The 14,144-nt window shown below is 38.5% G+C and overlaps 1 protein-coding gene and 1 long non-coding RNA gene across 5 annotated transcripts in view; both read left to right on the forward strand.

Moving 5' to 3' along the window:
* The window catches only part of RNASEH2B (ribonuclease H2 subunit B), a 63,344-nt gene that overhangs the window by 6,227 nt on the left and 42,973 nt on the right, over window positions 1–14,144 (forward strand). The window lies entirely within an intron of this gene.
* LOC131813568 (uncharacterized) lies at window positions 1,268–5,761 on the forward strand. Its single transcript, XR_009346876.1, has 2 exons — window positions 1,268–3,027; window positions 3,122–5,761. It is a non-coding gene; the product is annotated as an uncharacterized LOC131813568 (long non-coding RNA).

Genomic DNA, 14,144 nt, shown 5'->3' on the forward strand with positions numbered 1-14,144 from the left:
AGGAGGTGGAGGAAAAGGAACCCGCATGCACTGTTGGTGGGAATGCCTTTAAGGTGATGCAGCCCCTGTGGAAAAGAGGATGGGGTGTTCCTCAAAAAATTTAAAGTAGGACTACCATAGGACTACCAGTAATTCTAGTACTGAGTATTTACCTAAATAAAACATAATGTTTAATTTGAATAGCAGAAAAGGAGCTGCATGGATGTCCCCCATATCCTCTAAGCTTTCACCATGATAACAAACAACTCATCAGTATTTTCTAACATGTTATATTAAAACACAGCTAAAACTGGGCTTGTGCTTTTTCTTGGCTCCATGCCCTCCGCCAAATTGTATCCTCTTTGTAAAGTCTCCATTTCTTCTTCTTTACAGTGGGGAGCACAGTCCCAGCCTCCAAAGCTCTTCCTTGCCCCCCAAGCTCTTAGCCCCAGACTTGGGACAGAGCAAGCATTGAATAAACATTCACTGAAAGGAAAAATGTCTCACATTCCATTTTTTTCCCCTAGTCTTTGTTACACTGCCCTTTGTCCTCCTTTTCCATTTATGTCCAAATTCTAGCCTTTCTTCAAGGCTCAGTTCGACTTTAGTTTCCACAAAGCTAAGCTATTGTATGGATCACAAAATGAATTCCAGTATTCTTAAATTTTTCTCATTTTTCTGTTTCTGCCTTTTATTTCACTATGTACTCATACTACTTATTCACTGTAACACTCACTAAAATACTGAGGGATATTGGGGTTATACAATGTCTCTTTCTTTGAATGCCCAGTGACTTTGGGTCTGCCTAGACCTCTGGCTGCTCCTCTCCACATTCTCTGCCTGGCAAATGCCTCCTTATCCTTTAAAGTCAGCCCATGGCTCTTCTAAGACATCTTCCCTCTGAGCCTCCTCGCTGTTAGTGTGCAAGCTAGTGGTACCTTCTTGACCTATCTACGCATTTCATCATGATTATTCAATTCACTATCTTTTGGGGGTGTGTGGAGCAGGGCTTAAACTCATGACTCTGAGATCATGACCTAAGCTGAAATCAAGAGTTGGACACTTAATCAATTGAACCCCCAGTATGTGCCAGCGGCTGGAGAGAATCCAGGTATGTACGTCCTGCATCACCACCATGGGCTTCTGAGTGCTGGGCGCCTATGCCTTAAGCTTCAGAGCCCACCCTTGCCCAGTGTCTCTGGAAGCAGAGCATGCCACTTAGGACTTCCAGCCATTATTTTTCAGAAGTCCTTTGTATGTGCCTTTTAAATATCTTTAAAAGGTAACTTTACTTTCCAGGTATGACTGTTGCTAAAGTGGAATGGGCTGTGTACCGAAAGAGTCAGATCTATATGTTCTGAGGACTGTTTTATTATCTGCCCCTAGAACAACTAGGATCCGAGTTGGCCAAAGTCTGTAGCCAGAGCTGATTTCCTGCAGGAGCCTAAGACATTTGGTGAGGCTCTGCAGTATCCATTGCTCAATTTCGGGCACTTAAATCTTCATTTAGAGGGGCACCTAGTTGGCTCAGTGGGTTAAAGGCTCTGCCTTCAGCTTGGGTCGTGATCCCGGGGTCCTGGGATCGAGCCCCGCATCGGGCTCCCTGCTCGGTGGGGAGCCTGCTTCGCCCCCTCTCTCTCTGCCTACTTGTGACATCTATCTCTCTCTCTCTCTCTCTCTCTGTCAAATAAATAAATAAATAAATAAAATCTTAAATCTTTATTTAGACATTTTTCTCCCAATATTTTTTTAGTAACTTCTTATTTTCTTAATTTTAAAGATTTTATTTATTTATTTATTTATCTATTTGCGAGAGAGCGAATGAGAGGGGGAAGGGTCAGAGGGAGAAGCAGACTGCCCACTGAGTAGGAAGCTCGAAGCAGGACTCGATCCTGCGTCTCCAGGATCATGACCCAAACCGAAAGGCAGTTGCTTAACCAAATGAGCCACCCAGGCGCCCAGTAACTTCTTTTATTAGAATACTAATATATACCTTTTAGTAAGACACAAAAACATAAAGAAGAAAATTATCTATCATCTTGCCACTGGGAAATACCAATTTTGGAAATATTTCTTTCCAGTCTTTTTATCCTGTGAGTATCCCAGTATGAAGTCAGTGTTCTTAATTTTTTCTCATTTTTCTATTTTTACCCGTATTTCACTATTTACTCTTTCTACATGCAAGTTTATTTCTATTGTAACAAATATACCAAATAAGTACTACTTCACAGCGTACATGTTTTGGATGGATTATCTTTAAGAGTGGGTAAAGACTGAAAATACAAATGGATGCCAGAAGGTGAGCATAAATTCACAGAACCCTAGCGGACACAATGGCATGTTGGGATTTCTTAAAAGCCATTCGAGGTTGATTTTTTAGGACAACCATGACCTCCTGCAAACATCCATTGGGGCGCTTGCCATAAATAGGATGACAGTTTGAATGGACCACGAGTCAATCTGCCTTGGTATGGAAATTACTGTTTGCTTCATGTAGAGTCAGTCTATCTGACTTGTGTTACAAAACCTGGCCTGTATTCCTTTAGGAGTTTCCTAGCTGGGTCATCTCTTCCTAGGAAGGGCCAGCTGGGTGGCAGGGGCAGGGGCAGGGCGGAGAGTCTGAGAACATTGGAAACACGGCTCGCAGCACGAGGAGGTCCAGAGTGTCTGCCTCTCTTGAGAATTCACTTCCTCTTCTCAAACCAGCTTCCTCCACTTCGTGGAAAACAGGCTGCACATTGCACCAGCCTCAGATCTGGTGTCTGCTGGGAGAAGCTGCCCCTCTTCTCTTGTTTCTATTTTCAAGACAACCTTCTGACTGGCCCCTCTGAGCTCTCATGCAAGCACAGCCTCACCCCCTATTAGCTGTAACCTTGAGGGCCAGCTCCACTACAGCACCAGGTGGGACTGAGAGGACGGAGGGTACCTGAGGGTAAGGAGCGCTTCTCCAGAAGAAGGAAAGGCGAGGCTCAGCAGCACAAAGCCAGCTGTGGCCCATACCCACCAGCGTGCAAGGCTTGTCTCAGCTGAGCATGCGCAGCTTCTCAGGTACTAGTGGTCTCTTTGACTGGGTGGCAGAGAGGTGGGGCAGCTTCTTCTTTTACCCAGGGTTTATATAATCTTAAGGAAGCCCATCTTCTAGGGTCTGTATCTTCTAGCCCTATACCTTCGCACTACACTTCGATGTATGTTACTGTAGCTGACCATCTCCGTGGCCTTGGGAAGTAGTCAAGGCAAGCTTTATTATCACCATTTTACAAGACTTCGAGAAGTCAGATCATCTGACCAACACTCAACAGGAATGAAATGGCTGAGATTCCAGGCACTCCCCTGTCCTCTGGGACCCCTGCCGTGTGCCAGAGGCCACTCTGCTGACTGAATGGCGCTACCTCACCAGGGTAGGAGAGCTGGGAGGATCAGAAAGGACTGGGGTTCCCTCTCTTGTCGGGTTGATGACCAGGGACCAAGCACACCTCCTATTCTGGAGCCAGTCTGGTTATGGTTGGACATCCCAGTCAGGTCTGTCCTTTCAACCCCTCCAGAATTTTCCTGCTTCCTAGATATTTTGAGAGCTCCATCTTGATGTATTGTTGGTCTCTGTGGCTCTGAATTGACTGCACACCTAAATTTTTTTCATCAGTTTCTTCTTTAGCACAGAGATCAATCCCAAAAACATGGCTATGGATAGAGGCAGCCCCGAGAAAATGGAGATTTTATCTTCTCTGGTTTTGGTGAAGGCCAGTTTTCATTTTTTATTTTTTTCTTCTTTCTTCAAAGCTTCAAAATTAAAAAGATACTCTTAGAGGAACCCATAACTTGAAAATTATTTCTCTGATGCATGCCTCTCTCTATCTTTCTTGGTTTACCTCCTGTAGTGTTCAAGGAAGCTGAAAGCTTCAAAGCCAGGAACGTGACCCAGATCTCTTTGATGGCAGTGGTAACATCTTGGGAAGGAAAGCATAGAGTTAATGCTGAAATTAGCATTCCTGGAAGTAGCAAGTGACTTGAAAATTATGCTGACTTGTCTTGCATGCATTGTATTTGTATCCTAACCAAGTGTTTCCAAGGAGCTATCCCTGGCAATGGAACAGACGGAACCAAGGGGCTTGAATGTGTTCTAATCACCGATGACTACAGAAAATGAACTGGAATCTATTTAGATCACTGTATTGCATGAGCATGAGAGTGATGTTCTCATCTTTTTTTTTCCCCTATTGGACCTTCTTAAGAAAATGGAATACCCTTGATATGGTATCTAAAAATAAAGTAAGTGATGCTTTGATGTCTGTTCTTTCTTTTCCATGTAACAGTGGGTGTGTGTTTCTCAGAGCTGTGTGCCAGTAATCAGACAGGGCCATGAACAAATGTCCATTGCTTCCAAGTCATAAGAACACTTGGCAAAAAGGTGACTTTCCCTCCTGTCTCCTGTCTTTGAACTTTAAACGATACGGAGAAACTTGTCTTAACAAGAGAGGGATAAAAAAGACCTGCCAAGTTTAAACACTGGTTGATAACTAGCTTCATATCAGCTGTACAACCCATACCATGTAGTCTGAAGATGAAAAATAGTGTTCTCTTTTGCCTTCTAAAAGAGCTCCCGACTAACTTGCCGGTGTCACAGAATGGTTAAGTCCATGCCTTGATCCACGCCGTGTACTCAGGTTATCACAGAAATCTCGGAGGTGTATGTGGCAATGTATGGGATATTGCATTCTCTAACAGAAACATCAGTTTCCCTTTCTCGCATTTGGTCAAGCTTGCCTCTATCTGGTTATCACTTGAGGTTTCTTGTGCCCCTCAACACATTTCTCTCATCCTTTATTTATGTCTCTTTTGGTCGAACCCTTTTCTCTCTCTCCCTTTCCTGTTTTCCTTCTGCTGCATGCACCTCTGGCAGTGTGGGATTCTGGCCGCACTAAAGTGGGGGCAGCTGACCGGATGACTTTTTGGTCCTCAAGGCCAGGAAGGACACAATAAGAGGAGACGGAGGAGTCTGGGACATCTGTGTTGTGAGAGAACAGTTGTACGAGCTAGTTCTTGTGCTTCAGAGCTGCAGTTTCTGTTTTTTGAGTTGAGACGGATGAGATGGGAGATTAAGAGTTTCTCTGAAGTATCATAGTTGAAACTGTTGGTTGCCTGAGTTTATTCTTGGCTCTACATACAGTTAAATAGCTCTGCGACCTGGTTTCTTAACTTTGGAAAACTTTCTCATGCAAGAAAGTAGGAATCCCAAATAGTGCCTACTTCATAGAGCTGTTATAAGGATAATATTATGTAACTTATATCAAGGACATTGCCCAGTGTGTAGTAAATGCCCAATACATATTAGTCACTATTCATTGTTTTACATTCATTGGACACAGTTGTCTCTTTATCACTGGTATGTTTTCTTTAAAGTTCAAATGTCAGGAAAGAAGCAATCAGACTTTCCTTTCTGTTGAGGTACTTAGATCAGGATGGTAAACAGATGGAAGATTTGCTGCTAGAGTTAATGGTGACCAGTGGGACGTAAAATTGGACTTTTATAGAAAACACAAAGACCACAAGAAAACTGCTATGGATTGGTTAGGCGTAAGAAGCTAGACCGGCAGGGCTAGAGACTGTTGGGAAGTTTAAGATATTTCTGAGTCCGAAATGACTGAAAAGACTGAGTACCCGCTTCTGATTTGTCTGAATTCTTTTATTTTTGTGAAAACACTCTTTTGGCCAGCATGGCTTATGTTTTCTCTTCTGTAAGAGAAAATAGCTAAAGAAAAAAAAAAAAGAAGAAGAAGAAGAAGAAGAAAGAAAAGAAAAGAAAGAAAGAAAATGTAAAGCCTACTCTTTAAAAAATATATAATTTGAAGTTTTACTTTATTCAGCATAGTTTTAGAAGAAGGTGTTTCATACAAGTCAATTTTCTAGATAAATGAAGTTTAGCTTGTTAAGTATCAAAACTTGTTTCACCCTTTCTTACTGAGCTTTTTCTAAAATCAAAGAACACATTCATGTAACATTTGTTGAGCATGTCACATGTGCCAAAAACTGGGTATTTTACTATATACAATCTTAATTTTCACATGTAAAATGCATTATATTTGGGGTTCTTAAAAAAAAGATCCCAGTCCTAATGTAATCTCTTCTTGGAAAGCTAATTGTTAGGCCCTTAGATAATTTTGTGCTTAGAATTTCTTCAGCTTTTATACTTCGATCTTATTATTCCCTACATATATATTATATATATATATATATATATATATATATATATATATTTTTTTTTTTTTTAGATTTTTATTATGTATTTGACAGCCAGAGATCACAAGTAGGCAGAGAAAGAGAGAGAGAGAGAGCTGAGCAGAGAACCCGATGCGGGGCTCGATCCCAGGATCTGGGATCATGATCTGAACTGAAAGCAGAGGCTTTAACCCACTGAGCCACCCAGGTGCCCCTCCCTACAAATTCTTAATGTTTCCATATTATTGAGAGAAAGAAAACTGGTTTTCAACTGAGTGCTTATTATGTATTCTAGTACTTTCACATATATTTAAGCTTAAGAAAAACCTATAAAATAATAATTATTATGCACATTTTATAAATAAGACAACTGAGGCAACAGAATCTGAGTATCATGCCCAAGCTCATACTGCTGAGAAGTGGAGCTGTGAGTCGATTATGGACTTCTCTGTCTCCAGATCTTGTGCTTTTTCTATGCAGACATTATCAAAGAAATAGGCCTCAATTAAAACTAGGTTAATAGATTGTGCTTCAGATTCCTTCCCATTATTCTAAAAACAGATTTTTTTTTCTTCCTTAATTAATTTAGCTATCCTTTAGCTATGCTAGATGTAGGTAAAAGTTAGAAAAAAGATGGAGCTTCTAAGCCTTTGGATGAGAAACTGGTCCATGGGATGATACAGGATTTTCCAGATTTAAATGAAAGTTAAAAAAAATAAAAACACAACAACAACAACAGCAAAAACCCTTAACTTTCATAGAGCCTTTAATTTATAGTCACAAGTAATTTTGTGTGCCTAAGGCCAGGTATAGATTAAAGAATTTATCCGAAGTCTTATAGCAATATAAGTTCTTTACTTATGCTAAGCCATCAAAATCCAGTGGGGGTAAATCCTCCATAAAAGCAATGAAAACATTGGCAAAGATGGCCAAAGTCAACTTTTTCAAAACTCTTGAAATTAGCCAAAGTCTTCCAACAGTCTGAGAAGTGTTTATTCAGGAAAAACTGATGAACCTCATTAAGCAGTCTTTGTGGCATTGTAACTTGAACTGCTCACATATCCCTCTCTTCAGGTCTACAGTAACCTTGAAAAATAGCAGTCTTGCAAACATGGTGCTTATAAAAACCAGCAGCTTTGCAACCATTGGGCTGGACAGGCCTCATTTGGAGCTTCTTAAGAAGTCCCATTCCCAGAGCATTGTCCCTGTTTGACCTGTCTTGCATTTCCCTGGAAAAGCTTGATTGGAGCTTCGAACTTGCTCTGCAGGAAATATCTTGTCCTCAGGGCATTTGTCAAAAATGATCAGTGGCAATTGTTTAATAGATCAACTGCTGAGGGGGCAATAGCAGTTGGGCAAATAAGGACCTGGTCAAAAACTTAAAAGTGAGATATGAGGATAAGGTATCTCCCTAAGGGACTTTTAGAAGCTCTGACATAGTCCTAGGAAATTAAAAGACTGAGCACATATTCAGGACTGTGTGCATGCCCAGGAAAGACCTGACAGGCCCTAATCTCTCACCTCTGACTGACATTGAGGTCCTAGGCAAGCAATTAATAAAAGCTAAGGCAGAAGTTAAAATTACTTGAGTGTTGCAGGCGTATCCCAAAACACATGCAGAATTTCTCAGCAAATATTGGGAGGCTGATTTGTTCAAAACATTTAACAAACTTCAGACTAATCGTTAGCTATCCAGTAAACTAACTGAGGCATCAGTGGTTATAGAGAATACAGACATTATAGGATTAGTCCAGGAAGGTCACTAAACAAATAGCAACAACTGCAATGATGACAAAGAACAGCAACAACAATAAATCTTGGAGTGTTGGGGAAGGGGAGTCTGATTTCCAGAATTGTCACATTAATTATTACATTTCTAATATGTCTAGGGTTTTTTTTTGTTTTTTTGTTTTGGTTGGTTTTTTTTTGTTTTTTTTTTTTTTTTTTTTTTTTTTTTTTGTTAAGGTGTGGGACACCTGAAGAAAAAGGAAGGTAAGTTTATACATAGGAGAAAAAAAAGTAGTAAATAAAACCTGTCCCTGAGGGGGCCAAGTTGTTGGACTTACTCTGCAATGATTTTAATCAGCTATTATAAATATAGTTAAAGAACTAAGCAAAATATGTCTTAAAAATTAATGGGAAGTATGATAATGAAACCTTACAAAATAAAGTTTATCAATAAAGAGAAATAGAAATTTATAAAGAATATATAAATTCTGGAGTTGAAAAGTACAATAGCTGAAGTGAAAAATTCATTAGCAGGCTCAATAGCATATTTGGACTGGCAGAGAAGAGAAACAGCAAACTTGAAGACAGGTCAATTAAGATTAGCTGGCCTGAGGAACAGAAGGAAAAAAGCAGTAAGAAAATAGAACATAATGTCATATACCTGTGGTACACCACCAAGCACACCAACATATGTATGGGGGAGGTCCAGAAGGAGAAGAGAGAGGAAAAGGAGCAAAAAGAATATTTGAAGATTGGACAAACACCTCCCAAATTTGCTGAAAAACATTACATATTCAAGAACCTCAATAAACTCCAAGTAGGATAAACTGAAAGAGATCCATACCTACACACACGTAGTCAAACTGTCAAATGATAAAGACAAAGAGAGAATCTTGAAAGTAGCAAGATAATATGACTTATCAAGTACAGAGATCCTCAATAAAATAAACTGCTGACTTCTCATTAGAAATCATAGAGGCCAGAAGTTAATTGGAGGGCATATTCAAGATACTGAAAGAAAAAGAATTCTATATCTGGCAAAACTATCTTTCAAAACTGAGGGAGAGGGCCACTTGGGTGGCTCGGTCAGTTAAGCATCTGCCTTTGGTTCAGGTCATGATCCTGGAGTCCCAGGATTGAGCCCAGCATTGGGCTCCCTGCTTAGGCGGAGTCTGCTTCTCCCTTTACCCCTGTTTCTCCCCTGACTCGTGCTTGCTCTTCTCTCTCTCTCCCTCAGTCTCTCTCAAATAAATAAATAAAATCTTAAAAAAAAAAAAAAAAAAAAAAAAACCACTGAGGGAGGAACTAAGGCATTCTCAGATACAGAAGAACTGAGGGAATTCATCACTAGCAAACTTGACTCTCAAAAATCATGAAGGGAGTCCTTCAGATTGAAAGGAAAAGAAACTAGATGGTAACTTGAATCCACACGAGATATTCATAGCACTGGTAAAGATAATACATAGCGAACTATAAAAGATAGTACAATGGTATTTTTGTTTGTGATTCTTTTCTAATTTAAAATACAACTTCAGGTGCACTTGGGTGACAGTCATTTGAGCGTCAGACTCTTGGTTTTGGCTCAGGTCACAATCTCATTGTTGTGAGATCAAGTCCTGTGTCAAATTCTGGGCTCAGTCTGGAGACTGCTTGAGATTCTCTCCCATTCCTTCTGTCCCTCCCATTCATGTTCTCGCTCTTGCTCTCTCTCTAAAATAAATAAATGTCTTTAAAATTTTTTTTTAAAATACAACTTCATAAGGCAAAAGATATAAAATGGTTAATGGGCTTATATAAAGATATAATTTGTGTGTGTATGTATATGCCTGTGTATATATGTATGTATATGGCACAGAATACTAGCGCAAAGGAGGGGTAGGGAAAAGAATGTATTGCAGGAAAGTTTCTGGTTACTATTGAAGTTTTCAAGTTAATATTAATATGAACTACATTATTGTAAGTTAAGTTACTAAGTGTAATTCTCAAGACAATGACTGAGAAAATAACTCCCCCAAAATACAGTAAAAGAAATGAAAAGAGAATTAAAACAATGCGCTAGAAAAAATCTTAAACATGATAGAAGGCAGTAATAGAGGAACAAACCATATGGCATATAGAAAATAAAGTTAGTGGCAGATGTAAATCCTACCTATCTGTAATCATATTAAAGGTAAATGCATTAAACTTTCCTATTAAAAGGCAGAGATTGGCACAGTGTGTATGTGTGTGTGTGTGTGTGTGTGTGTGTGTGTGTGTGTGTGAAGGGGAATGACCCTCCTGTATGTTATTTAAAAGATGCACACTTTAAATTAAAAGACACAAATAGGTTGAAAATAAACAGATGTAAAAGATATACCATGCAAACAGTAACCAAGTAACCAAAGGAGAGTTGGAGTGACTATACTAATATCTTATAAAATAGACTTTAAGACAAAAATTGTTGCTGGACACAAAAAGGGTTATTTTTTAATGATAACAGTGTTAGTGTATTAGGAAGATCTAATAATCATATATACACCTGAAGACAGAGCCCCAAAACACACGAACCAAAACCTGACAGAATTGAAGGTAAATATACGCAATTTAATAATAGTTGGAGGAGATTTACGTAACCCTTTTCCAATTGGCTAAAACAACTCAGAGGAAGATCATCAAGGAAACAGAAGACTTGAGCAACACTATGCAATGACTAGACTTAAGAGACATCTGTAGAACACTCCACTCAACAATGGGATACATACTCTCCCTAAGTGAACATGAAACATTCTCTAGAAAAAAAAATCACAGGCCATAACAAACCTCACTACATTTAAAAGGATTGAAATTATACAATATATGCTCTCCAAAAACACTGAAATGAAAATAGAAAGCAATAACAGAAGGAAATTTGGGGAATTCACAAATGTGGAAATTAAATGACATACTCTTAAAATAACCAGTGGATCAAAGTGAATGCAATGAGTGAAAATGACACAAAATATATAAAAAACATAAAGGATGCAAGTAAGTCAGTGTTCAGAGCAAAATATGTAGTTGCAGATGCCTAAAGGAGCAAGATCTCAAATAACCCAAATTTCCAGTTTAAGAAACTAGAAAAAGGAAAACAAATCAAACCCAAAGCAAATAGAAAGGAAGGGAATGAAGATTAGAGTAGAAATAAAGAAAGTAGAGAATAGAAAAACAACAGAGAGAAAAATCAATGAAACCAAAGTTGGTCCTTTTGAAAACATCAACAAAATTACCAAATCTTTCATTAAAATGACCAAGGAAAAAAAGAAGTTTTGAATTACTAAAATCAGGAATGAAAGAGGGGGGACATCACTGCTGACCTTACAGAAATTAAAAAGGATCATGGGGGACACTACAAACAACTGTATGCCAAAGAAATAGATAGCTTAGATGAAATGGACAAAGCTCTAGTATGGCATAAATTACCAAAACCAACTCAGGAGGAAATAGACAATCTGAATGGACCTATAGCAAGTAAAGAAATTAAGTTAGATTAAAAGTTTCCCACAGGGGCAAAAAAAGCCCAATCTTTGCATAGTTTCACTGGTATGTTCCACTAAACATTGAGCATATTCATATGAATCCTTTGCAAAGTTTTCCCCAAAAAAGGAAAGAGAGAGAACATTTCCCAACTAATTCTACAAGGCCAATATTGCTTTCATACCAACATTAGACAAAGGCATAGGAAAAATACAGATCAATATCCCTTATGAGCATAGATGCAAAAGACCTCAACAACTAACAAACCAAATCCAGAAGTATGTAAAAAGCATTATACACTATGACCAAGTGAGATTTATCCTAGGAATGCAATGTTGATTCAACATATTAAAATCAATCAATATAATATACCATTGTAATAAAATAAAAGCCCCAAACCACATAACCATCTTAACAGCCACAGAAGTAGCGTTTGAGAAATTATGGCACTATTTCATCCTAAAACACAGTCCAAAAATTAGGAATAGGGAACTTTCTCAATCTGATAGAGGGCATCTATAAAAAATCCACAGGTACCATCATGCTAACACATTTCATATGAAATTTTCTTTACATGTTGAATTGAAAATGCCTATTGGGTTAAGTAAAATATATTATTGACACTTATTTTACCTATTTTTAATGTGGCTCCTAGCAAATTTTAAATTTTATAATTTAAATTACAAATTTAAATTTATAAAATACATACAAATAAATATAAATAAAAAATAAATATAAATTTAAATTATAAATATAAATCACATTTGTGGAATGAATTTTATGTTCTGCACCCTGGGCCTCCAGGGTCTGGTAGATCTGGGCCCTATTCCCTGTCCTGTAAGTCTGGTTGATTGAGAGGGGAGGGAGGGTGGAGCATGGAGACTGACTAAGTGGACTGGAGAAGAAGATGGGGGTGAGGGGTGGGGGCGGGGCAGATAAAGAGCCCTTATGAATGCAGTCTTGCTATGAGAGCAGGGGGCTTTGTTTTATTCACAGCTGTATCCTTAGTGCTTAGGATAGTACTGGGAACAGAAAATTATAATAAAATAATATAAAATAAAGATTGGTAATTTAAAAAAAAAGATTCAGTAAGAGAGTGGTGTTTATTAGTGAATGGTTCTTTATTCAGCACCATACTTGGTGCCGTGGGTTCATAGATTCTAGCAGACAAAAACGTGGTTTCGTGAGACCATACATGGCATCTGATAATCCCCCGACCGTGTAATGGGTATACGAGATGGGACAGAGGACTAAGGGGAACTAGAAAGTGGTAGCTGGACTTTGACAAAGTTAGTTTGTTGTTGCCTGTTTGATTGTACAAGGCAAAATCTTTACCTAGTGATTTTTTTTTTTCTAATCTAGGGAGCACGTATTTGAAAGGCGCCCTTTATGTAAAAATCACCCGATTTCCAAATATTGGCACCTAAATTCAAATTTTTTCAAATGTGCAAATCAAACAAAACCCTTCTGTGGCTTGAGTTTGGCCCAGGAGCCTCCTGAAGATTTCCCTGGTGAAGTGAAAGCATAATTCCCTTGACTTCTTAGCCATCACAGCGAAGAACTTAATGTGAGGCACAGGAAGCCTTCTCAGACCTACTCTTCTTTGTTGTGTCCCCTATCTTAAGGTCTCAAATTCCATGTATTTCTTCTTCTTAGTAGCTGTTACATTTGGTGTCTGCCTTTGTATGATTGTTGACTCAGTATCTGTTTCTTCCAGGGAACATCCAAAAGTTCCTCATGGGAACAGGCCAGGTCTGCTTTGCTAATCAATAGTTAAAAACTGAATGAGTGAAGTAGGCAGGAGAGATTAATTTTAAAATCCATTCTGTTGTTAAAGAGGTAAAACAACCTGAGAATAGCATCTCACTTGGAATTCTGTGTTGAAATATTCAATACAACTGCAGGTTATTTTATTGGCACAACTGAGAAAAGATTTTTTTTTTCCCATACTATGTAGACATTTCAGCATTATCTACACAAATACATCTCAAAGTGTATTTCAGAGAACCCTGACATTTGCAGCAGAACACATTAATGTCAGTATTTATTTGTACTTAGTAATTCCAAAGTTTACAGTTTGACATTTTAGGCTATAGTTAATCCTCTGGATTTAGTGCTCTTCCTGAGAAAAATGGAAACACTGCTTCCCTTGTATAGTTGTTAAGAATATATATTTTAGACTTTTAGTATTTATAAATTTTAATCATTTTAAGCGCTGGAAGAATGGGAAAGCTGAAGGAGAGCTGGCGAGAATCCCTAGAACTAGAACTTTCTATTGAAAAAAAGGAAACAAAAAAATCAATAACGATTCACCCCGTTCAAGCTGAAAGGTTTACTATAGTACTGAAGTAAAACCACAGGTGTATTGCTGAAGGAGAGAGGTCGCTTTTTCCATGCCTTGACATAGAAGAGACAGTGAAGCTGAAATAGTGAGAAACAGCAGGGTGAAGGAGGGAAAACCACAACCTGTTTTAGTTTTGTGGAAAAGTTTTTAACAGTGCTAAACTTTATCCTTCACATTTTTATAAGTTGCAGAAAGGAAAGTCTTAAAAGACTCCTAAAATTAAATCTGTATATGTCCATTTCTATAACATTCTCAAAATCACGAAACTGTAGAGATGGAGAACAGATTAGCAGTTGCCAAGGGTTGGAATTGGGGCACAGGGTTCTATGAGCTTTCATCTAGTGCATCCTGAAGCTCTGTGTCTGTGAGCTTAAACATTTAGAATGATTTC

This window comes from Mustela lutreola, chromosome 13 (genome assembly GCF_030435805.1).
Source record: "Mustela lutreola isolate mMusLut2 chromosome 13, mMusLut2.pri, whole genome shotgun sequence".
Taxonomy (NCBI): domain Eukaryota; kingdom Metazoa; phylum Chordata; class Mammalia; order Carnivora; family Mustelidae; genus Mustela; species Mustela lutreola.